Source organism: Pseudorca crassidens, chromosome 11 (assembly GCF_039906515.1).
Source record: "Pseudorca crassidens isolate mPseCra1 chromosome 11, mPseCra1.hap1, whole genome shotgun sequence".
Lineage (NCBI taxonomy): Eukaryota > Metazoa > Chordata > Mammalia > Artiodactyla > Delphinidae > Pseudorca > Pseudorca crassidens.
In genome coordinates, this window is record NC_090306.1 from 78,595,648 (window position 1) to 78,619,577 (window position 23,930).

Here is a 23,930-nt window from a genome sequence, read left to right on the forward strand (position 1 = left end):
GTTGGTTAATCAATCGATTTATTGATGGATAGACAAGGATTTAACTCCTCTGTTGTAAGTGTGTAACAGGCCTGTGCAATCTAAAGTTCATACAGGGAGCAGCAGATTCCCAAGGAACCCAACTACCAATTCCCCAACAGCCTCCCAAATGGTAACCCTTGGAGTAGTTGCAGAGGAATCATTCAGGATCTATGAATTAAGCCAGTCTGAGATCTATCCACTGCTCCCCTAGCTAAGTAATGAGCAGTGATTCTTCTCCACTGGAAACAAAAACATTTGTCCAGTTTAGCAAATGTCAGCACGGCAGCATGAAGAACAGAAAATCAAGTGCCATTTCCATGAAGCGAAGTTACTGGGCCAAGAGCAGATGCATCCATTGGCATCAGGCAAGGTCCATTACGCAAGCAGCAGTAATACCAGAGATCAAGAGCAGACAAAGACCAAGCTCTCAAGCCTGGTATAAAGGCCCATCTATTGTCTCTGGCAGACAGTGCCAGAGATAGAGTATCCTGGAGACACAATGTAAGGCAGGCTGAAAATGCATGTGCCAAACCAAAACGAAAGCGAGGCTGCACAATGATAACTACTGAAGGAGCAGCTGGTCCCGATGGCACCAGACTGTGTCTTTCAGACCATGTCATCAACACTTGTCCATATAGTAAACATTTTCTGAAGAGGTGCCTGTCAGCTTCCATTTATTTATAAATAAGTGAATGAGTAGCATCCAACTTACACATTTTTCATGGTCATTTTTTTTCCTTTAAATTCCAAAACCAGATGAGAAAGGACACCACATAGCAAAGTGATAACACAACGAGAATGCAGCTCTGTCCTGGAAGGAGAGTTGACGATTGACAGATGATACACGTTGAGACAATGGAACAAGGCAGTTGCAGACAACTGTTGCAACAAAAGGAGGTCAAGTCTTATTCTTTTCTCCTGCCAGGACACAAAAAGTTGGTCACAACTTTTCTTTAAAAAAGAAGAAGAAGAAGAATGCATTCCTAAATCAAGACTTCCCAGGGCAGCGGGAACAATCCCAGCACTCCTTAGCTACACTATCTTGGTTGGTGGACAAATATTTCTGACCTTTTATGTTGAACTTGCAATCTTCTTGGGCTGAGCTGCCACTCTAAGAAAGTCCTTTTAAATGCAAATTAGCCATAGTCATCTCATTTCATCCATCTCTTCTTGGAAATATCAAAATGACAGTGAAAAGATAAAGCTATACACATGCAGAATCATCCTTTACAGAGGTCTGTAGAGTTCAATGGTCACTAAGTTTCTTGTCAATAAAAATGACATTGGAATTCTTCTCTCCTTACCACCTCCTTCTTTACAAAGCAAAATATAAAAATAAATGAATTGAGTCAAATCCATCTCAGGCCAGAGGATGAACTGGAAACAATACAAAGATATAGAATATTAAATAAACGCACCTTCTTTGAAACCAGTGATGACAATTCCTAGGACCAATTCAAATGGAACTTCTTTTTACAAAGTTTCATGGTGCACAAAAATTGGCCTGCCGGCCGATTGTACGCTGTAGAAGCTACAATGAGCCATAGTTATGCCTTGTTTGGAGTACTGCAGTAGAGCCACAGGGTAGACTGCCAGACATTTAAACAGAAAATCTCTTGTGATACCCAGAAGATCCCTATAATGCACCTGGAATTTCTCAGGACACTTCAAAGACTTCATTCACTCGAGACCACAGATCTAGAAGGAAGCCTACAGAAATACCATTGACTTCCACTGCCTGATGGCTATCTCAGCAGGTAGGAGACCACTCTTCTCGCAATGGGACAGTCCCGATGTGCCATCCCTCAAGTAATAACAGAATTCTGAATAAACACACAAGCTGCCTTACCCTAAGATGGAATAATTCTGAGGTGCCTGGTCTATACCGTCTCCCAGAAACCCTAGAGGGGTTGAATCCCATTTGCCCACAGCAGTCATCTCATCTCTAATATGTTCTTTATTGGGTGTATTTCCTTCATTGTTTTACTTGCCTAACAACATTTCCTAGGATCACCTTCCAAATAATCAGCTTGCATTTAAATATTTTCTGAGATTTGCTTCTGAAAAATCTAAACTTAAATAATCATAGAAACTCGTGCCTGGATGGAACCCATCTAAAAACCCAGATCCCAAGAGCCAGACCTAGAAAGAGTATGAGCCCAGAAACATTCTCTCATTTTAACAATGCTTAATGAGGGTAACACACTGAGATTTCAATGCCCAAGATTCCAAGCAGGTCTTCAACATCTCCCTCCTGGGATTTTGTAGTAATCATCTAAGTGGTCTCTCTTTTTCCAGACTTGTTTCATTTCTCCCCACTATCCCTCCTATAACCATTTTCCACACAATGGTCATGTAGCTCCACTGCGTAAAGTTCTTCAATGTTTCCCTACAACCCTCATGATGAGTCCGATCTCCTTAGAATAACACACAAGATCCTTCATTATCTGGTCATTCTTACTTACCTCTCCTGCCTCAGTTTTTACCACTTCCCAGTACCTTGGCTGTACTAAATAACTTACACTTCCTGACTCAAGAATACTGTACTTCCTTAATCTGAAATCCCTTCTTTCCACACACCTACTTGCTGAACCCCGATTCCTCCTTCAAAACTCTGATTAGGAGATGGAAAGGATTGGGAAGCCATATCTACTCTCTTGCTGCCTATCCCTCTAAACGGTATCTCTGATCCATCCATTTCCCTTCATGTCCACCCACCACCCTAGTCAGATCCTTCTATCTGACCCTCTCATAGAACCACGTACCTTCCTTCATTGCATCTGCCTGAATTTTAGTTTTTTTCTTATATGTGAGATTAATTGATTAATGTCTGTATCCTTCTACAGGTGGTAAATTCCTGTGAGAACAGTACCAGGTCTACTTTTACTCACAATGCAGGTCTTGGTACAGGACATGTCATGTAGTAAGCATTCAATAAATACTTGTGAATGCAATTTGTGAATCACTCCTTTCTATTTAAAAAATTTTACCTTGAAATCACATATATCATTTCACACCTAACCCTCTGCTTCCCTGTATAGTCACGGTTCTCCAGAAAAAAAGAAGCAATGAAATACACTGAGAGACTATAAGAGGTGACCTTATAGGAACTGGCTGGTGCAGTTATGGAATCCAAGAAGTCCCATGATTTGCTGTCTGCAACCTGGAGAACTGGGAAATCTGGTGGTATCATTTGGTCCGAGTCTGATGGCCAGAGAATTGGGAAAGCTGATGGTTGAATTCTTGGTCTGAGTTCAAAAGCCCAAGAACCAGAAGCACCAATGTCTGAGTGCAGGAGAAGATGGATGTCTCAGCTGAAGCAGAGAGAGTGAATTTACCCTTCTACTGCCTTTTTGTTCTATTCAGGGCCTCACTGGATTAGATGATGGACGTCCACCTGCATTGGTGAGGGTGATCTTCTTTACTCCATACACTGATTCAAATGCTAATCTCTTCTAGAGATATCTTTACAGTCACAACCTGAAATAATGTTTTACCAGCTATCTGGGCATCCCTTAGCCCAAACTGACACATAAAATTTACCATCACACACTGTGTAGTAACTTTTTGCTCACATGTCAATTTCTACCACATAATTGTGATCTTGGGGGTCCCAAGGCCTTCATACAGTGCTCTGCAAGAACTTACCATTATTGAGCTCTTCTGGTGAATTAAGATTTCTGAAAGTCTAAGATTATAATGCACAGAGAAGGAAGTTCATCAGGTAGGCTTTGGAGGTTGGATAAGATTTCAATTGGTAAAGATGATGGCTTGAAAAATTACTTGAATACATGGGGAAATACAGGTGAAAGCAATTTGTATATACAAATATGTATATGTATAAATAATAAGTTGTCACTCCGATTGGAAAGTGATTGGAGTGTGTGCAATGGAACAATGTAGCTGATGTGTTGAGTGCTTATTATATGCCAGGCACTATTATAAACATTTTACATATAATAATACTTTTTAAGAATAATGAAAGATAAGCTAGAATAATAAGTAAGGTTCAAATGCAGAAGGCTTTGAATATCACCTATGGAATTATTCTTTATCTGGTTATTGATGGAGATTCATTAAAGATTGATATGTATGACATATCTGACACCTCAAAGCCATTCTGTAGGAATATTAAGCTGGTAAAAGCGGGCAAGAAATCTAGAAGAGGGACTTCCCTGGTAGTTCAGTGGTTAAGAATCCGCCTTCCAATGCAGCGGACATGGGTTCGATCCCTGGTCAGGGAACTAAGATTCTACATGCAACTAAGCCCATGCACTCTAGAGCCAGTGCGTCACAACTAGAGAGAAGCCCATGTGCCACAACTAAGACCAGACATGGCCAAATTAATTAATTTTTAAAAAAAAGAAATCTAGAAGAGGAAGAAGTTCAGGGTACCCAGACTGCATAGGTCATCTCTAGAGATAACTATCAGAGTTTTCAAAGAGAGACGCATAAGACATGGGTCTTTTAGATGGCATGAGAAAAAAGAAGGAATACAGAATCAGTCCACAGACTTGATCATGAATGGTTAACCAAAGGATTAGGAAGTATTGGGTTGGCTAAAGGTTCATTCAGTTTTTTCCACAGGATGGCTCTAGTAGCACTTAGCTGTCTTTAACTTCATTCAAAACAATTTTGTTAGATTTCATGCGACAGCTGTCATATCAGCGTGCGTTTAAAAAAAGACATCAAAATTGATGAATTTTTGTGTAGCTATTTTAATATTGAAGGAAGGAAAAAAAGCAACATTTGCAGCATATTATGCTTTATTCTTTCAAGAAAGGTAAAAACACAACAGAAATGCAAAAAAAAAAAGATTTGTGCAGCGTACGGAAAAGGTACTGTAACTGATCGAATATGTCAGAAGTCATTTCCAAAGTTTCATGCTGGAGATTTCTCGATACATGATGCTTCATGGTTGGGTAGACCAGCTGAAGTTGATAGCAACCAAATCTAGACATTAACTGAGAACAATCAATGTTATACCATATGGGAGATAGCTGGCATACTCAAAATATCCAAATCAAGCACTGAAAATAATTTGCACCAGCTTGGTTATGTTAATTGCTTTGATGTTTGGGTTCCACATAAGTTAAGTGAAAAAAACCTTCTTGACCATATTTCCACATGCAATTCTCTACTTAAACATAATAAAAATGTTCCGATTTTAAAACAAATTGTGACGGGTGATGAAAGGTGGATACTGTACAATAATGTGGAATGGAAGAGATGGTGGGGCAAGCGAAATGAACCACCACCAACCACACCAAAGGTCCGTCTTCATCCACAGAAGGTGATGTTGTGTATATGGTAGGATTGGAAGGGAGGCCTCTACTATGAGCTCCTTCCAGAAAACCAAACGATTAATTGCAATAAGTACTGCTCCCAATCAGATCAACTAAAAGTGGCACTCGAAAAAAAGCACCCAGAATTAGCCAACAAAAAAACGCATAATCTTCCATCACGATAACACAAGACCACATGCTTCTTTGATGACCACGCAAAAACTGTTACAGCTTGGTTAGAAAGTTCTGATTCATCCTCCGTATTCACCTTCAGATTTCCATTTATTTGGGTCTTAACAAAATTCTCTTAATGGAAAAAATTTCAATTCCCTGCAAGACTGTAAAAGGCACCTGGAATAGTTCTTTGTCAAAAAGATAAAAAGTTTTGGGAAGACTGAATAATGAAGTTGCCTGAAAAATGGCAAAAGGTAGTGGAAGAAAAGGGTGAATAGGAAAGGAAACAAGATGGTGGAGTAGAAGGACGTGCTCTCACTCCCTCTTGTGAGAACACCAGAATCACAACTAGCGGCTGGACAGTCATCGACAGGAAGACACTGGAACTCACCAAAAAAGATACCCCACATCCAAAGACAAAGGAGAAGCCACAATGAGATGGTAAGAGGGGCGCAATCACAGTAAAATCAAATCCCATAACTGCTGGGTGGGTGACTTACAGACTGGAGAACACTTATACCACAGAAGTCCACCCACTGGAGTGAAGGTTCTGAGCCCCATGTCAGGCTTCCCAACCTGGGGGTCAGCAATGGGAGGAGGAATTCCTAGAGAATCAGAATTTGAAGCCTAGTGGGATTTCATTGCAGGCCTTCGACAGGACCAGGGGAAACACAGACGCCACTCTTGGAGGGCACACACAAAGTAGTGTGCGCACCAGGACCCAGGACACAGAGCAGTGACCGCAGGGGAGACTGAACCAGGCCTACCTGCTAGTGTTAGAGGGTCTCCTGCAGAGGCGGGGGCGGGTGGCTGTGGCTCACCGAGGGAACAAGAACACTGGCAGCAGAAGTTCTGGGAAGTGCTCCTTGGCATGAGCCCTCCCAGCGTCCACCATTAGCCCCACCAAAGAGCTGGGTAGGCTCCAGTGTTGGGTTGCCTTAGGCCAAACAACCAACAGGGAGAGAACCCAGCCCCACCCATCAGCAGACAAGCGGATTAAAGTTTTACTAAGATCTGCCTACCAGAGCAACAGTCAGCTCTACTCAGCACCAGTCCCTCCCATCAGGAAATTACACAAGCCTCTTAGATAGCCTCATTCACCAGAGGGCAGACAGCAGAAGCAAGAAGAACTACAATCCTGCAGCCTGGGGAACAAAAACCACATTCACAGAAAGACAGACAAGATGAACAGGCACATGGCTATGCACCAGATGAAGGAACAAGATAAAACCCCAGAAAAACAGCTAAATGAAGTGGAGATAGGCAATCTTCCAGAAAAAGAATTCAGAATAATGATAGTGAACATGAGCCAGGACCTCTGAAAAAGAATAGAGGCAAATATCGAGAAGATGCAAGAAATGTTTAACAAAGACCTAGAAGAATTAAAGAACAAACAGAGACGAACAATACAATAACTGAAATGAAAACTACACTACAAGGAATCAATAGCAGAATAACTGAGGAAGAAGAACGGATAAGTGACCTGGAAAACAAAATGGTGGAATTCACTGCTGTGGAACAGAATAAAGAAAAAAGAATGAAAAGAAATGAAGACAGCCTGAGACCTCTGGGACTACATTAAACGCAACAACATTCGCATTATAGGGATCCCAGAACGAGAAGAGAGAGAGAAAGGACCAGAGAAAATATGTGAAGAGATTATAGTTGAAAACTTCCCTACATGGGAAAGGAAATAGCCACCCAAACCAGGAAGCGCAGAGAGTCCCATACAGGATAAACCCAAGGAGAAACACACTGAGACACACAGTAATCAAACTGGCAAAAATTAAAGACAAAGAAAAATTATTGAAAGCACCAAGGGAAAAATGACAAATAACATACAAGGGAACTCCCATAAGGTTAACAGCGGATTTCTCAGCAGAAACTCTACAAGCCACAAGGCAACGGCATGATATACTTAAAATGATGAAAAGAAAGAAACTACAACCAAGAGTACGCTGCCCAGCAAGGATCTCATTCAGATTTGATAGAGAAATCAAAAGCTTTACAGACAGGCCAAAGCTAAGAGAAGTCAGCACCACCAAACCAGCTCTACAACAAATGCTAAAGGAACTTCTCTAAGTGGAGAACTCAAGAGAAAAAAAAGACCTAAAAAAACAAACCCAAAACAAATAAGAAAATGGTCATAGGAACATACATATCTATAATTACCTTAAAGGTGAATGGATTAAATGCTCCAACCAAAAGACATTGGCTTGCTGAATGGATACAAAAACAAGACCCATATATATGCTGTCTACAAGAGACCCACTTCAGACCTAGGGACACATAGAGACTGAAAGTGAGGGGATGGAAAAAGATATTCCATGGAAATGAAAATCAAAAGAAAGCTGGAGTAGCAATACTCATATCAGATACAATAGACTTTAAAATAAAGAATGCTACAAGAGTCAAGGAAGAACACTACATAATGATCACAGGACCAATCCAAGAAGAAGATATAACAATTATAAATATATATGCACCCAACATAGGAGCACCCCAATACATAAGGCAACTGCTAATAGCTATAAAAGAGGAAATCGACAGTAACTCAATAATAGTGGGGGACTTTAACACCTCACTTACGCCACTGGACAGATCTTCCTAAATGAAAATAAATAAGGAAACAGAAGCTTTAAATGACAAAATAGACCAGATAGATTTAATTGATATTTATAGGACATTCCATCCAAAAACAGCAGATTACACTTTCTTCTAAAGTGCGCATGGAACATTCTCCAGGATAGATCACATCTTGGGTCACAATACAAGCCTCAGGAAATTTAAGAAAACTGAAATCATATCAAGCATCTTTTCTGACCACAATGCTATGAGATTAGAAATGAATTACAGGGAAAAAACGTAAAAAACACAAACACATGGAGGCTAAACAATACACTACTAAATAACCAAGAGATCACTGAAGAAATCAAAGAGGAAATCAAAAAATACCTAGAGACAAATGACAATAAAAACACGACAATCCAAAACCTATGGGATGCAGCAAAAGCAGTTCTTAGAGGGAAGTTTATAGCTCTACAAGCCTACCGCAAGAAACAAGAAAAATCTCAAATAAGGAATCTAACCTTACACCTGAAGGAACTAGAGAAAGAACAAACAAAACCCAAAGTTAGCAGAAGGAAAGAAATCATAAAGATCAGAGCAGAAATAAATGAAATAGAAACAAAGAAAACAATAGCAAAGATCAATAAAACTAAAAGCTGGTTCTTTGAGACGATAAACAAAATGATAAACCATTAGCCAGACACATCAAGAAAAAGAGAGAGAGGGCTCAAATCAATAAAATTAGAAATGAAAAAGGAGAAGTTACAACAGACACCGCAGAAATACAAAGCATCCTAAGAGACTACTACAAGCAACTCTATGCCAAAAAAATGGACAACCTGGAAGAAATGGACAAATTCCTAGAAAGGTATAATGTTCCAACACTGAACCAGGGAGAAACAGAAAATATGAACAGACCAATCACAAGTAATGAAATTGAAACTGTGATTAAAAATCTTCCAACAAACAAAAGTCCAGGACCAGATGGCTTCACAGGTGAATTCTATCAAACATTTAGAGAAGAGCTAACACCCACCCTTCTCAAACTCTTCAATTGCAGAGGCAGGAACACTCTCAAACTCATTCTATGAGACAACCATCACGCTGATACCAAAAACAGACAAAGATACTACAGAAAAAGAAAATTACAGACCAATATCACTGATGAATATAGATGCAAAAATCCTCAACAGAATACTTGCAAACAGAATCCAACAACACATTAAAAGGATCATACACCATGATCAAGTGGGATTTATCCCAGGGATGCAAGGATTCTTCAGTATAAGCAAATCAATCAGTGTGATACACCATATTAACAAATTGAAGAATAAAAACCATATGATCATCTAAATAGATGCAGAAAAAGCTTTTGACAAAATTCAACACCCATTTATGATAAAAACTCTCCAGAAAGTGGGCACAGAGGGAACCTACCCCAACATAATAAAGGCCATATATGACAAACCCACAGCAAACATCATTCTCAATGGTGAAAAACTGAAAGCATTTCCTCTAAGATCAGGAACAAGACAAGGCTGTCCACTCTCACCTCTATTATTCAACATAGTTTTGGAAGTCCTAGCCACGGCAATCAGAGAAGAAAGAGAAATAAAAGGAATACAAATTGGAAAAGAAGAAGTAAAACTGTCACTGTTTGCAGATGACATGATACTATACATAGAGAATCCTAAAGATGCCACCAGAAAACTACTAGAGCTAATTAATGAATCTGGTAAAGTTGCAGGATACAAAATTAATGCACAGAAATCTCTTGCATTCCCATACACTAATGATGAAAAATCTGAAAGAGAAATTAGGGAAACACTCCCATTTACCACTGCAACAAAAAGAATAAAGTACTCAGGAATAAACCTACCTAGGGAGACAAAAGACCTGTATGCAGAAAATTATAAGACACTGATCAAAGAAATTAAAGATGATACCAACAGATGGAGAGATATACCATGTTCTTGGATTGAAGAATCAATATTGTGAAAATGACTATACTAGACAAAGAATGAAGAGATTCAATGCAATCCCTATCAAATTACCAATGGCATTTTTTACAGAACTAGAACAAAAAATCTTAAAATTTATATGGAGACACAAAAGACCCCGAATAGCCAAAGCAGTCTTGAGGGAAAAAAACGGAGCTGGAGGAATCAGACTCCCTGACTTCAGACTATACTACAAAGCTACAGTAATGAAGACAATACGGTACTGGTACAAAAACAGAAACATAGATCAATGGAACAAGATTGAAAGCCCAGAGATAATCCCACGCACCTATGGTCAACTAATCTATGACAAAGGAGGCAAGGATATACAATGGAGAAAAGACAGTCTCTTCAATAAGTGGTGCTGGGAAAACTGGACAGCTCCATGTAAAAGAATGAAATTAGAACGCTGCCTAACACCATACACAAAAATAAACTCAATATGGATTAGAGACCTAAATGTAAGACCAGACACTATAAAACTCTTAGAGGAAAACATAGGAAGAACACTCTTTGACATAAATCACAGCAAGATCTTTTTTGTTCCATCTCCTAGAGTAATGGAAAAACAAAATAAACAAATGGAACTTCAAAGCTTTTGCACAGCAAAGGAAACCATAAAAAAGATGAAAAGACAACTCTCAGAATGGGAGAAAATATTTGCAAATGAATCAACAGACAAAGGATTAATCTCCAAAATATATAAACGGCTCGCATAGCTCAATATTAAAGAAACAAACAACCCAATCAAAAAATGGGCAGAAGACCTAAACAGACATTTCTCCAAAGAAGACATACAGAGGGCCAAAAAGCACATGAAAAGCTGCTCAACATCACGAATTATTAAAAAAATGCAAATCAAAACCACAGTAAGGTATCACCTCACACCAGCTAGAATGGGCATCATCAGAAAACCTACAAACAACAAATGCCGGAGAGGGTGTGGAGAAAAGGGAACCCTCTTGCACTGTTGCTGGGAATGTAAATTGATACAGCCACTATGGAGGACAGTATGGAGGTTCCTTAAAAACCTAAAAATAGAATTACCATATGATCCAGCAATCCCCAATCCCACTACTGGGCATATACCCAGAGAAAACCATAATTCAAAAAGACACATGCACCCCAATGTTCATTGCACCACTATTTACAATAGCCAGGTCATGGAAGCAACCTGAATGCCCATCAAAAGACGAATGGATAAAGAAGTTTTGGTACATATATCCAATGGAATATTACTCAGCCATAAAAAGGAACGAAATTGAGTCATTTGTTGGGACATGGATGGGTCTAGAGACTGTCATACAGAGTGAAGTAAGTCAGAAAGAGAGAAACAAATATCGTATATTAACACATGTATGTGGAACCTAGAAAAATGGTACAGATGAATCACTTTGCAGGGCAGAAGTCGAGACACAGATGTAGAGAACAAACATATGGACCAAGGGGGGAAAGCGCAGGGGTGTGGGGATGGTGGTGTGCTGAATTGAGCGATTGGGATTGACATGTATACACTGATGTGTATAAAATTGGTGACTAATAAGAACTTGCTGTATAAAAAAATAAATAAAATTCAATTAAAAATTAAAAAATTTTTAAAAGGGTGAATACATTGTTCAATAAAGTTCTTGGTGAAAATGAAAAATGTGTCTTTTATTTTTACTTAAAAATGGAAGCCACTTTTTGGCCAACCCAGTATTAAGAATGAAAAGGTGTGGAATGGCTAAATAAATTATGGTAAATCCAAGTTGATGCTATTAGATGATTCAATAAGTAGCGTGTCTATTCTATGCCTAATTCAATTGAAAAGTAAGGCAAATGAGTAAAAACAGATTAGAGACCAAATATTATCTTTATTATTTATGAAGCTGATATTGGATAAAGTGGTTTCTATCTGAATAAGAAAGGCACGTGGACTGTTTCATAATAAGGCTCAGAATTAGACAGACTGCCCATGATGCAATGCTGGTCTAGGGAGACGATCTCATAGAAAGTATACGAGCCCTGCAGGCAGCTGGTTCTCAAAGAGAAAGAAAAGAGAAAAGGGCATGCCCACTCTCTCCTGTAACCTCACCAATCATTTCCTGTCATTCCATCTCCCCTGGGGCAGAGTTAGTGAGGGGATGGAGAAGGCAAGTTCGTATGCTAATGAAGCTCACTCATTAGCATAAGAGTGGAAGGGCACACCAAATGTGAAGAATAAATAACCCTCCCTAACAGTTTAAACCAGGGTTTGGCAAACTACAGCCCATGGGCCAAATCTCGCCTATACCTGTTTTTATGCAGCCCCAAGCTAAGAAGAATGGCTTTTATATTCTTAAATGGTTGAAAGTATCAGAAGGATGATATTTCATGACATTTAAAAATTATACAATATTCAAATTTTAATGTAAACAAGTTAGGTTTTATTGGAACACAGGTATATGCATTCACTTATGTATTATCCGTGGCTACTTTCATGCTACACCTGTGGTCCCCAACCCTTCTGGCACCAGGGACTGGTTTCGTGGAAGACAATTTTTCCACGGACAGCGGGGCGGGGGGATGGTTCAGGAGGTAATGCGAGGATGGGGAGCGGCAGATGAAGCTTCGCTCGCTCGCCCGCTGCTCACCGCCTGCTGCATGGCCCAGTTCCTAACGGGCCGCGGACCAGCACTGGTCTGCGTTCTGGGGGTTGGGGACCCCTGTGCTACACGACAGGGCTGAGTAGTTAGGACAGAGACTGTAAGGGATGACAACATAAAAATATTTACTCCCTAATCTTTAAAAGAAAAAGTTTGTGACCCCTGATTTATACTATTGAATTCTATGCAGCCATCAAAACAGAGAGAGAGAACTATATACTGACCTGGATGGCAGCCCACCATTTTCCACAACGAACAAAAAGTAAGTTGCAAAGCATTCAATATAGTATAAGCCTATTTTATTAAAGATGCATATACAGCTAGATAGAAAGATATTTACATATGTACCTAACAATCCTTACCAAACTTGGGGAGTGGAAAGGAATGGGGAAGAACGAGGAGGGCTCAGACATTTTACACTTTGTATTATTTTAAATTTTTCACAATGACCATTATTATTTTCATACAGATGCAAAACAAAAGGATAAACATAACATGAACACAGTGATGGCTTCGGCTGCAAACAAGTCAAATGAGTGAAAACTTGGAAATGACTGTGTGACAATCACGATATCTCAGGATTTAGAAGCACCCTGGTGTAAAAGCTCATTTGATGCTTGAATTGGTTCTACAACAACCTAACTTGAGTTTGAATACCTCCAGCAGCAGGAAACTTGCTGTTACCCACAGCGACCCATTTCATCTCTGGATAATTCCAGTGATAATAAAATTCACCCTGATTTGTATTAAAATTTTACCTCACTGTAGCTTTTACTTGTTGATTCAAATTCTCCATTTTAGGCTTATAAGAAAAGTAATCTGTCCCTCATCTGAGAGCCCTGTATGTGAACACAAGTTACATGGCAAACTTGAGTCCTTTCTCCAAACTAAATATCCCTCTGTCCTTCAACCATTCAACATGTGGTGTTAAAAGAATGGAAAGAGCTTAAAAGTCATAAATCATGAAATAGAAAGGATAAGTATAAAATATATCCTTTTTGAAAACTTTTAGCAGTCATTGTTAGTTCAGCTGCTATGAGTTCAAGCTGGTATCTCTTTCTCAGAGAGAACTAAAATTTCAAGAGGGAACAGATATTGTGAGTAAAAGGGGCTAAGTGAGCATACACCTACCTAGAGGAAGTGATGTCAGTGGGAAAGGATTTGGGATTAGCAATGGAGGTGGCCTCCAATTCAGGCAGAGGGAAGAGGAGAGATGCCGAATAGAAGAGTGAGAAGGCAGAAGACTTTGAGGAGGAAATAAATAAGGTGATTTCAAACAAATCTTCCCAAGGAAAACAGGTGAGCAGGTCATCTCCCATGAGAGAAGGAGGCCAGCAATGTGTGATGAACGGGGTGGAAGAAGGAACAAGAAAAAGTGAGGAGTACGTTGTTGAGTTGAAAACTCACGTATTACAGTGGCTGCCAAAGAAACAGAAGAAGGAATCAATAGGTGATAAATAGAATACTTAGGGACTTCCCTGGTGGTCCAGTTGTTGAGACTTCGCCTTCCAATGCAGGGGGTGTGGGTTTGATCCCTGGTCGGGGAGCTAAGATCCCACATGCCTCGCGGCCAAAAAACCAAAATATAAAACAGAAGCAATATTGTAACAAATTCAATAAAGACCTTAAAACTGGTCCACATCAAAAAAAATCTTTAAAAACTATATATACTTTAAAAAAAACATAGAAAGAATACTTAGCTTTGGTGAGGGCTGAGGGTAGGAAAGAGCAGACAGGTCTCTAGATTTAGTGAGTTTTTCCAACAGCATTTAACAACTCAAGGTTAATGAGTTAACCCACTTCATCCTCTCCCCCATCCACTCTCCCACCGCCCCCCAAATGCAGGACCCAGAGTGATGCACTGTTTACTGCCAGCAGGAGATTGAGAGGCCCATTGCAGGAAGACAGCAGTGGCTCGTTGTCCTCAGTTACAAGGGAGTGTGCCTTTGTGTGTGTAGACCCTCAAGTTTCTGTCCCAGTAGAAACACTATATTCTATGGCCTTATTAAAGAATCTTAACACCTTTCAAAATTGCCCAAGCCATAATAAAAGCCCAGTACTCAACAATGGGAACTGCTTGACCTAATCAGTCAGAAATAATGGAAAATATATTAAAAGTGCTACCTTTTCATGCACTTAACATAATGCTTTTGAATTTCCCGTGGCATCCCAGTGGATTACTATGAATTACTTTGCAGGCACAAAATTCTGTTTGTTTTCTCTCCCACCCTAGACTATAATCTTTGAAAAATGTATTAATCAAGAGCAAAAGTGACTTGTTTCTCCACCCGCCTTCTCTGGAGGTGCATGTAACAGCATGTAGAAAGCCCAGTGTTTAAAGAGCTAGGACATTAGAAGGGCTCTTTCCATGTACAAATCAGCGGTTATCCTGTTCCTTTCTGGTTGATTCCTTGGTCTATTACCCATCCCCATCGTTGCCCTTCTAAAGTTCATCCAAGTTCACATCTCACTCTCCATCCCCCTTACTCTCTAGGCTATCTTCTTACCTGTGCTAGGACACCCCCAAACCCCCATCCCTGCACCCTTTTCAATAATCATGACCTCTCAGAGTGCTGGGCTCTGTAAAAGAAGACAGGGACTTGTCAGACTCAAGAGATTTTACAGATATGATGGTGCCCACAGATCCACAGGAACTATGCTAATGGCATCACCTGCCCAGCTATCAAAATAGACTTTCTCATCAAGGTTTATGTATCTTCTAATGGTGGCCTTCTCTTTCAAGTGTTTTCTTGAGAGGCCTCCTGCCATTTCCTCCCTAAGAACTCTTAACATTTTTTGACATGCGCCTCAACATCTTGCAACTTGGGTCCAAGAACAATAGACCAAAAATAACAAGTAAAGGAAACATGCGTTCTTTGCCTTTTCCCCAGCCAAGTCCTTACTCACTTATAGCATTAAGTGCCAAGTATAGGTACCTCCAGCTGGGGAGGAAGGAACCACAGGGAAACCAGGATGGAATAAGAGTGAGTTTGCTGTATGGAGAGTGTCAGATTCTTGGTTTTAATGTGGAGAAGAGTGAAGAGTAGCTTTTCAGGTACTCTGCCTTCAAGCTGGGTAATCACATTTCACACCAGTTTTATCTGAACATAGCCTTGTAAGTCCACTAAGCCTCTTCTTCTATTTTATTGAGAAAATCAAGGCCATGTAATTAAAGCATTCCAAATTTCCCTTTTATTTATCAGCTTTTTATAGGTAGGTTAGGGGCAAGTTCTCCAGGCACAGATAGACCTGAGTTTAAACTGAAGCTTTCTCTGACACTTAGTAGCTACTGGGCAAGTTCCTTGATCTTTCCATGTTTATAAAAAGCTTCCTCATTATAAAAAGCTAAAAATAATGCTGATTTTGCATGATTGTTCTGAAGTTTTGTTTAGATTGTGTATCAAAAGCACCTGGTCTTTTTTTTTAGTATGAGTTTAAAATGGTACATAAACTCCTGATTCTCAGTCTGTATTAAATAATGCGGGCCAAATTATGTGTTTAATAATTGTTATTATTATAATTTCTTTGTTTTCTTTGCTAGAAATATGGAAAACAATAAGAAAATTAGCAAATTACACTTGGTAGAAGCACTCTGTCACCATACTACATATCCAAAACAATTATAGCGTAACTAGATCTGACAAGAGATTATCCTATCTCTACCCAACTGAAGTTATCAAGAAGATTATCTGGAATACGGATTTATATGCACCCTCCTTGACAATGAAGGACACTCTAAGTGTATAATGAAATACTAGCTATAATTTTAGCGAGACCCTTAAAGGTGAAGCAATCAGAACACGAATAGCATGGTTTTTAGTGACAGAAAAATTGAAAATCAACTTGAAATCTTTTAAATATAGTTTATCTTGTTCCTTTTAATATCTACTTTTATATTTTACACTGTGCAAAAGTTGTTAGTACAGGAATGCATGGCAGCAACATGGATGGACCTAGAGATTACCATACTAAGTGAAGTCAGACAAAGACAAATGTTACATGATATCACTTATATGGAATCTAAAAAGTAATATAAAGCCATCTGGGACTTCCCTGACAGTCCAGTGGTTAAGACTTTGCCTTCCAATGCAAGGGGTGCAGGTTCAATCCCTGGTCGGGGAGCTAAGATCCCACATGCCTCCTGGCCAAAAAACCAAAACATGAAACAGAAGCAATATTGTAACAAATTCAATAAAGACTTTGAAAAGGGCCCACATCAAAACATCTTACACACACACACACACACACACACACACACACACACACAAAACAGAAACAGAAACAGAAACAGAAACAGACTCACAGACGTAGAAAACAAACCTAAGGTTACCAAATGGGAAAGGGAGGTGGGAGGATAAATTAGGAGTATGGGATTAACAGACACTACTATACATAAAATAGATAAACAACAAGGAGTTACTGTATAGCACAGGGAACTACATTCAATATCCTATAATCACATTTAATGGAAAGTAATCTGAAACATATATACATATATTTAACTGAATCACTTTGCTGTACATCTGAAACTAACACAATATGGTAAATTAACTGTATTTCAATAAAAAACAATGCATGGATATAACTTGCAAATAAACAGATATGCATATGTTATGAGGACATGCTCATTGTTTTTTAATTATTATTATTTTATTTATTTATTTTTGGCTGCATTGTGTCTTCGTTGCTGCGCACAGGCTTTCTCTACTTGCGGCGAGCGGGGGCTACTCTTCGTTGCAGTGCGCAGGCTTGTCACCGTGGTGGCTTCTCTTGTTGTGGAGCACAGGCTCTAGGCACGCAGGCTTCAGAAGTTGTGGCACGCGGGCTCAGTAACTGTGGCTCGTGGGCTTAGTTGCTCCACAGCATGTGGGATCTTCCCAGACCAGGGCTCGAACCCATGTCCCCTGCACTGGCAGGTGGATTCTTAACCACCGTGCCACCAGGGAAGTCCTCATTTTTCAACAATGGAGTGCACTATCAAAAGTTTAAAGAAGGTGATCTACACTGACCCCATGTGTTTACCCCACTCTTTGGGTTATGTCATACCCCTGCATAAAGACCTATCTTTCACAGCTCTCCATTTCCAAATGAACATGGTCTGAGATCTTTACATGCATGCAAGGCCTTTCCTAACTTGGTCCCCAGCCCTCTCCTATCTCTCCAGATCCAGGCAGGAAACAGACTGGCATAGAAAAAGAGAGATTAATAGACTATCTACAAAGATGTAGGTGAAGTATAGAGAAACTACAAGGGATAGTGACAGAGGCTCTGAAGTGATCATGCTTATGATGATCCAGGGACATACACCCCAATGTTAACTGCAGCACTATTTATAATAGCCAGGACATGGAAGCAACCTAAATGTCCATCGACAGAGGAATGGATAAAGAAGATATGGTGTAGATATACAGTGAGATATTACTTAGCCATAAGAAAGAACAAAATAATGCCATTTGCAGCAAAATGAATGGACTTAGAGATTGTCATACTGAGTGAAGTCAGACACAGAAAGACAAATATCATATGATATCACTTACATGTGGAATCTAAAAAAAGGGTACAAATAAACTTATCTACAAAACAGAAATAGAGTTACAGATGTAGAGAACAAACTTATGGTTACCAGGGGGTAAGGGTGGGGGGGAGGGATAAATTGAGAGATTGGGATTGACACAGACACACTACTATATATAAAACAGGTAACTAGTAAGGACTTACTGTATAGCACAGGGAACTCTACTCAGTACTCTGTAATAGCCTATATGGGAAAAGAATCTAAAAAAGAGTGGATATATGTATATGTATAACTGATTCACTTTGCTGTACACCTGAAACTAACACAACATTGTAAATCAACTATGCTCCAATAAAATTTTTTTTAAAAAGCGGGGGGGCTAGTGTGGTTAGTGGTTATGAAGCAAAAACGACTTGGGAAGGTGGGCACAGACTGCCTCACACCAGACTCTGCCAGCTGAGCTAAAGAGCTTGGGCAATGACGTGTCATTGAAGTTGAGTGGTGCCCTAATATTGACTACTTTTGTTTTGAGTCTTGGCTCCGTGTCTTTGCACATGCAGTTTCCCCTGCCTGAAAACTCACCCTCTCTCTTCTATTCGACAGTGATTCATCCTTTGACCCACTTTGTATGTCATTTCCTGTCTAAAGCCTTCCTCAGTCCCCTTAGGCTGTCTGAGTCACTTCCTCTTCTGTGCCCCCTTAGCAATTTGCAGGGCTCTCACTGCTTTGTCACTACTTGTTTACGGATCATCTCTCTCAAGACAGTGAGCTCTCTGAAGGCAAGACCATTCCGTGTTTATTTTCATCCTCACCGTACCCCACCTCTCACACCGCCCAGCCCTCTGAGGGCTGAAACTATATCTCACCGAGGTTTTTGTCCTCCCCCTCCTACCTCCCCATCCCACTCTCCCCCAATCCCCGGTACACCTGACTCAGGGTGTGCCACGTTAATCACACTCAAGAATGTACACCAGGGCTTCCCTGGTGGCACAGTGGTTGAGAGTCCGCCTGCCAATGCAGAGGACACGGGTTCATGCCCCGGTCCGGGAAGATCCCACATGCCGCGGAGCGGCTGGGCCTGTGAGCCATGGCCGCTGAGCCTGCGCGTCCAGAGTCTGTGCTCCACAACGTGAGAGGCCACAGCAGTGAGAGGCCCCCGTTCCGCAAAAAAAAAAAAAAAAAAGAATGTACACCAAACGAATAAATTCACAGAAAATAGACCTTCCACCAACTCTGGTCTCAAACAAGCAAAGCCTGCCCAGAAGAGGCTACCAGTGCTTGGCAATGTCTAAAAGCTTCCTGATTATAGAAAATGAGATGGCTGCTGGAATCCACTAAAACAATTAGAAGAAGGTTTTTGTTTGTTTGTTTAACAGAGCAAAGATATTTAATAAATTATTCAAATTAAACAGCTAACAAATCATAGTTTAAAATAAATTAGTGACGTTGAATAAACAGGTCTGCCACAAATTTTTCAAGCTTGTTTCTTCCAAGAAGGCAAGGACAGTGTCTTTTTCAAAAGTTAACTTTTGTGTCCAAAAAGCCTAGCACAGAGTAAATCCATATTAAATAAGTACACGAAAAAACAAGAATTTGACATCAGACCTGCTCTGTCTAGACTATCTCCATATCAGTGGTGACTTTTAATCATGGTTAGTGTGTGGTTATCTACGGCTGCAAAACAAATTATTCCAAAATGTAGCTGCTTCAAACAACAAATACTTATCATATCCAGTTTCAAACAATTAGAAGTTTGATGTGTATCTGAGTTTAGAGGGTGCCTTAAATCCATATGATAGGTAATATTTATTAAGTGCCTACTATATGCCAGACTATTCTAGCAGCTGCATGTATTTACACATTTAATCTTCAGAACACTCTGAGGTGTTTACTCTTATTAACTTACTCTACAGAGGCAAAAAATTCAGCACAATGAGGTTAACTAAGTCAACGAAGGTCATACAGGCAGTAAAAAGCAGGCCTGGAATTCAGACCCAGGAAGTCTAGCTCCAGAGCCCAAACTGTTAAATCTCTAAAAGAATGCTTTCAAAGATAGGAAAAATAACAATAATTTACTCTTTAATACAATGAAAGCTCCTCCCTCTCATCACTGTCTCATCACTGTCCTGTATAGGTTATTTCATCTCGCCAAGAGAGATGATTAGACTTGTATAGATCTATTGTCCCATATGTGCATGATAGCTGCCCATGTTTGATGGTGAAATCTGGGGCCATGGGTCTGGTCTTAGCAAATTAGCTCAAAGGAGTTCCACCCTATGGCCTTGACAGTATTTGAACCAATGAATCAACCTGTATCTTATTCAATGTATAAGCAAGCATGCAGTCATTAATTTAAAAATTATATCCAGGACCACTGATCATGCCTAAACTCCTAGCATGAAACATTGTCTCTTCTCTCAGACAAAAAAAAAAGGGGGCTGGCAAACAATGTTTTTAGAAAGCAGGTTTCCTGTAAATAAGGTGAAGACTTCAGCTCTTAGAGGGTCTTTATTGTCTACCCCTCCCCCCTCCCCATGAAAGAAATAGGAAAATCTCTCTCTCTCTCACAGATATTTTGCACTAGAGGACGCACAATGCATATTTTTTCAATCAAATCTAACCAAAGAGTGGGATGAACAATGGGTCTTGAGTGAGGAGGACTGAGTTTACACCTTGAGCTAGCTGACTCATCACAGACACAGTTCTTCACCACTCAGAGCATAAGCTTCCTTATTATAAGAGAAAAAAATGGATGACAAATTCTCTAAGATGATATCTACCTCCAAAAATCGGTGATCCTTAGAAATACAATTCCATATAAAATTAACACTTCTTATTTTATTCAGGTGATAGATACCATTATGCTTTGTAACAGTCTGCCTATTAACTGCACATGATTAAAAATCTCACAAAACAGGACATGAGAATTTATCATTTATCAGAGGCCAGACACAATGTCAGCTCTGAGAAAGACAGCAGCATTCAAACAACCCAAGACCTGCAGAGAGTTTCTCATTACTCTATTCTGTCACACAGCAGGGGAGTACAATACAAGATGACAAGACAGATTCCACTTCCCTGCCCCACCACCCAACCAGTATTGGTCATGGACTGGGACCCCTGCTCACAGGGCATGTTCGGGAGCAACAGCCGCTGAGGAAGTCATATCCAATGTTCCCTACTACACGCTCATGGGCATGTGGAGTCAGATATGTTTTTCTTTAAGTTGTTATGAGAGCTGCAGTGATGGCGATGAAGTCTATTAAATAACATGGAACGAAGAAAATTATAAATAAAACCCTGTTGACAGGAGCAATAGGAAGGGATAGAGAGAAGCTCAGGGTCATCACTGACACTCCAAGTATGATGTAATAGAAAGATCATATTTACAGGGAGCTGGTCCACCCGGGAACTAATTGCACAGTTCTGGGTAAGTCATCTTATCCCCTGTTTATAAAATGAGGAGACTGCATTCGATTAGTGGGTTTCAAGCTGAGTCCTTAGAACAGTGGTGTCTCATGGAAAAACCAGGTGAGTGAGAAAGGCACAAACCCAAGTGGGTCATGCTCTCAACTCTCCACTCCATCTCCTACGCAATGAGTTTTGCTTTTAACTGTTTTACTTTTTTTTAATTTTATTTTATTTATTCTTTTATACAGCAGGTTCTTATTAGTCATCAATTTTATACACATCAGTGTATACATGTCAACCCCAAAAGCCCAATTCATCACACCACCACCCCCAACCCCCCACCACTTTCCCCCCTTGGTGTCCATACGCTTGTTCTCTACATCTGTGTCTCAACTTCTGCCCTGCCAACAGGTTCATCTGTACCATTTTTCTAGGTTCCACATATATGCGTTAATAGGCGACATTTGTTTTTCTCTTTCTGACTTACTTCACTCTGTATGACAGTCTCTAGATTCATCCACGTCTCTACAAATGACCCAATTTCGTTCCTTTTTATGGCTGAGTAATATTCCATTGGATATGTTTACAACATCTTCTTTATCCATTCGTCTGTCAGGCATTTAGGTTGCTTCCATGACCTGGCTATTGTAAATAGTGGTGCAATGAACATTGGGGTGCATGTGTCTTTTTGAATTATGGTTTTCTTAGGGTACGTGACCAGTAGTGGGATTGCTGGATCATATGGTAATTCTATGTTTAGGTTTTTAAGGAACCTCCATACTATTCTCCATAGTGGCTGTATCAATTTACATTCCCAGCAACAGTGCAAGATGGGCCCGTTTCCTCCACACCCTCTCCAGCATTTGTTGTTTGTAGATTTTCTGATGATGCCCATTCTAACTGGTGTGAGGTGATACCTCATTGTAGTTTTGATCTGCATTTCTCAAATAATTAGTGATGTTGAGCAGCTTTTCATGTGCTTCTTAATCATCTGTATGTCCTCTTTGGAGAAATGTATATTTACGTCTTCCACTCATTTTTTGACTGGGTTGTTTGTTTTTTTAATATTGAGTTGCATGAGATGTTTACAAATTTTGGAGAGTAATCCTTTGTCCATTGATTCATTTGCAAATATTTTTTCCCATCTAAAGGTTGTCTTTTCGTCTTGTTTGTAGTTTCCTTTGCTTTGCAAAAGCTTTTAAGTTTCATTAGGTCCCATTTGTTTACTTTTGTTTTTATTTCCATGACTCTAGAAGGTAGGTCAGAAAAGATCTTGCTGTGATTTATGTCAGAGTATTTTCCCTATGTTTTCCTCTAAGACTTTTATGGTGTCCGGTCTTACATTTAGGTCTCTAATCCATTTTGAGTTTTTGTGAATGGTGTTAGGGAGTGTTCTAATTTCATTCTTTTACATGGAGCTGTCCAGTTTTCCCAGCACCATTTATTGAAGAGACTGTCTTTTCTCCATTGTATATCCTTGCCTCCTTTGTCATAGAGTAGTTGACCATAGGTGCGTGGGATTATCTCTGGGCTTTCTATCTTGTTCAATTGATCCTATGCTTCTGTTTTTGTGCCAGTACCATATTGTCTTCATTACTGTAACTTTGTAGTACAGTCAGAAGTCAGGGAGTCTGATTCTTCCAGCTGTTTTTTTTACCTCAACTGCTTTGGCTATTCGGGGTCTTTTGTGTCTCCATACAAATTTTAAGATTTTTTGTTCTAGTTCTGTAAAAAATGCCATTGGTAATTTGATAGGAATTGCATTGAATCTCTTCATTCTTTGTCTAGTATAGTCATTTTCACAATATTCATTCTTCCAATCCAAGAACATGGTGTATCTCTCCATCTGTTTGTATCATTTTAATTTCTTTCAACAGTGTCTTATAGTTTTCTGCATACAGGTCTTGTCTCCTTAGGTACGTTTATTCCTGAGTACTTTATTCTTTTTCTTGCAATGGTAAATGGGAGTGTTTCCTTAATTTCTCTTTCAGATTTTTCATCATTAGCATATAGGAATGCAAGAGATTTCTGTGCATTAATTTTGTATCCTGCAACTTTACCAAATTCATTGATTAGCTCTAGTATTTTTCTAGTGGCATCTTTAGGATTCTCTATGTATAGTATCATGTCATCTGCAAACAGTGACAGTTTTACTTCTTCTTTTCCAATTTGTACTCCTTCTATTTCTTTTTCTTCTCTGATTGCCGTGGCTAGGACTTCCAAAACTATGTCGAATGACAGTGGCGAGAGTGGACAGCCTTGTCTTGTTCCTGATCTTAGAGGAAATACTTTCAGTTTTTCACCAATGAGAATTATGTTTGCTGTGAGTTTG

The 23,930-nt window shown here is 39.7% G+C and overlaps 1 long non-coding RNA gene across 1 annotated transcript in view; it reads right to left on the reverse strand.

Annotated features, from left to right (window-relative positions):
* LOC137202265 (uncharacterized) overlaps positions 1-23,930 on the reverse strand; it is a 359,901-nt gene that overhangs the window by 273,770 nt on the left and 62,201 nt on the right. The gene's annotated exons all lie outside the window — the stretch shown is intronic.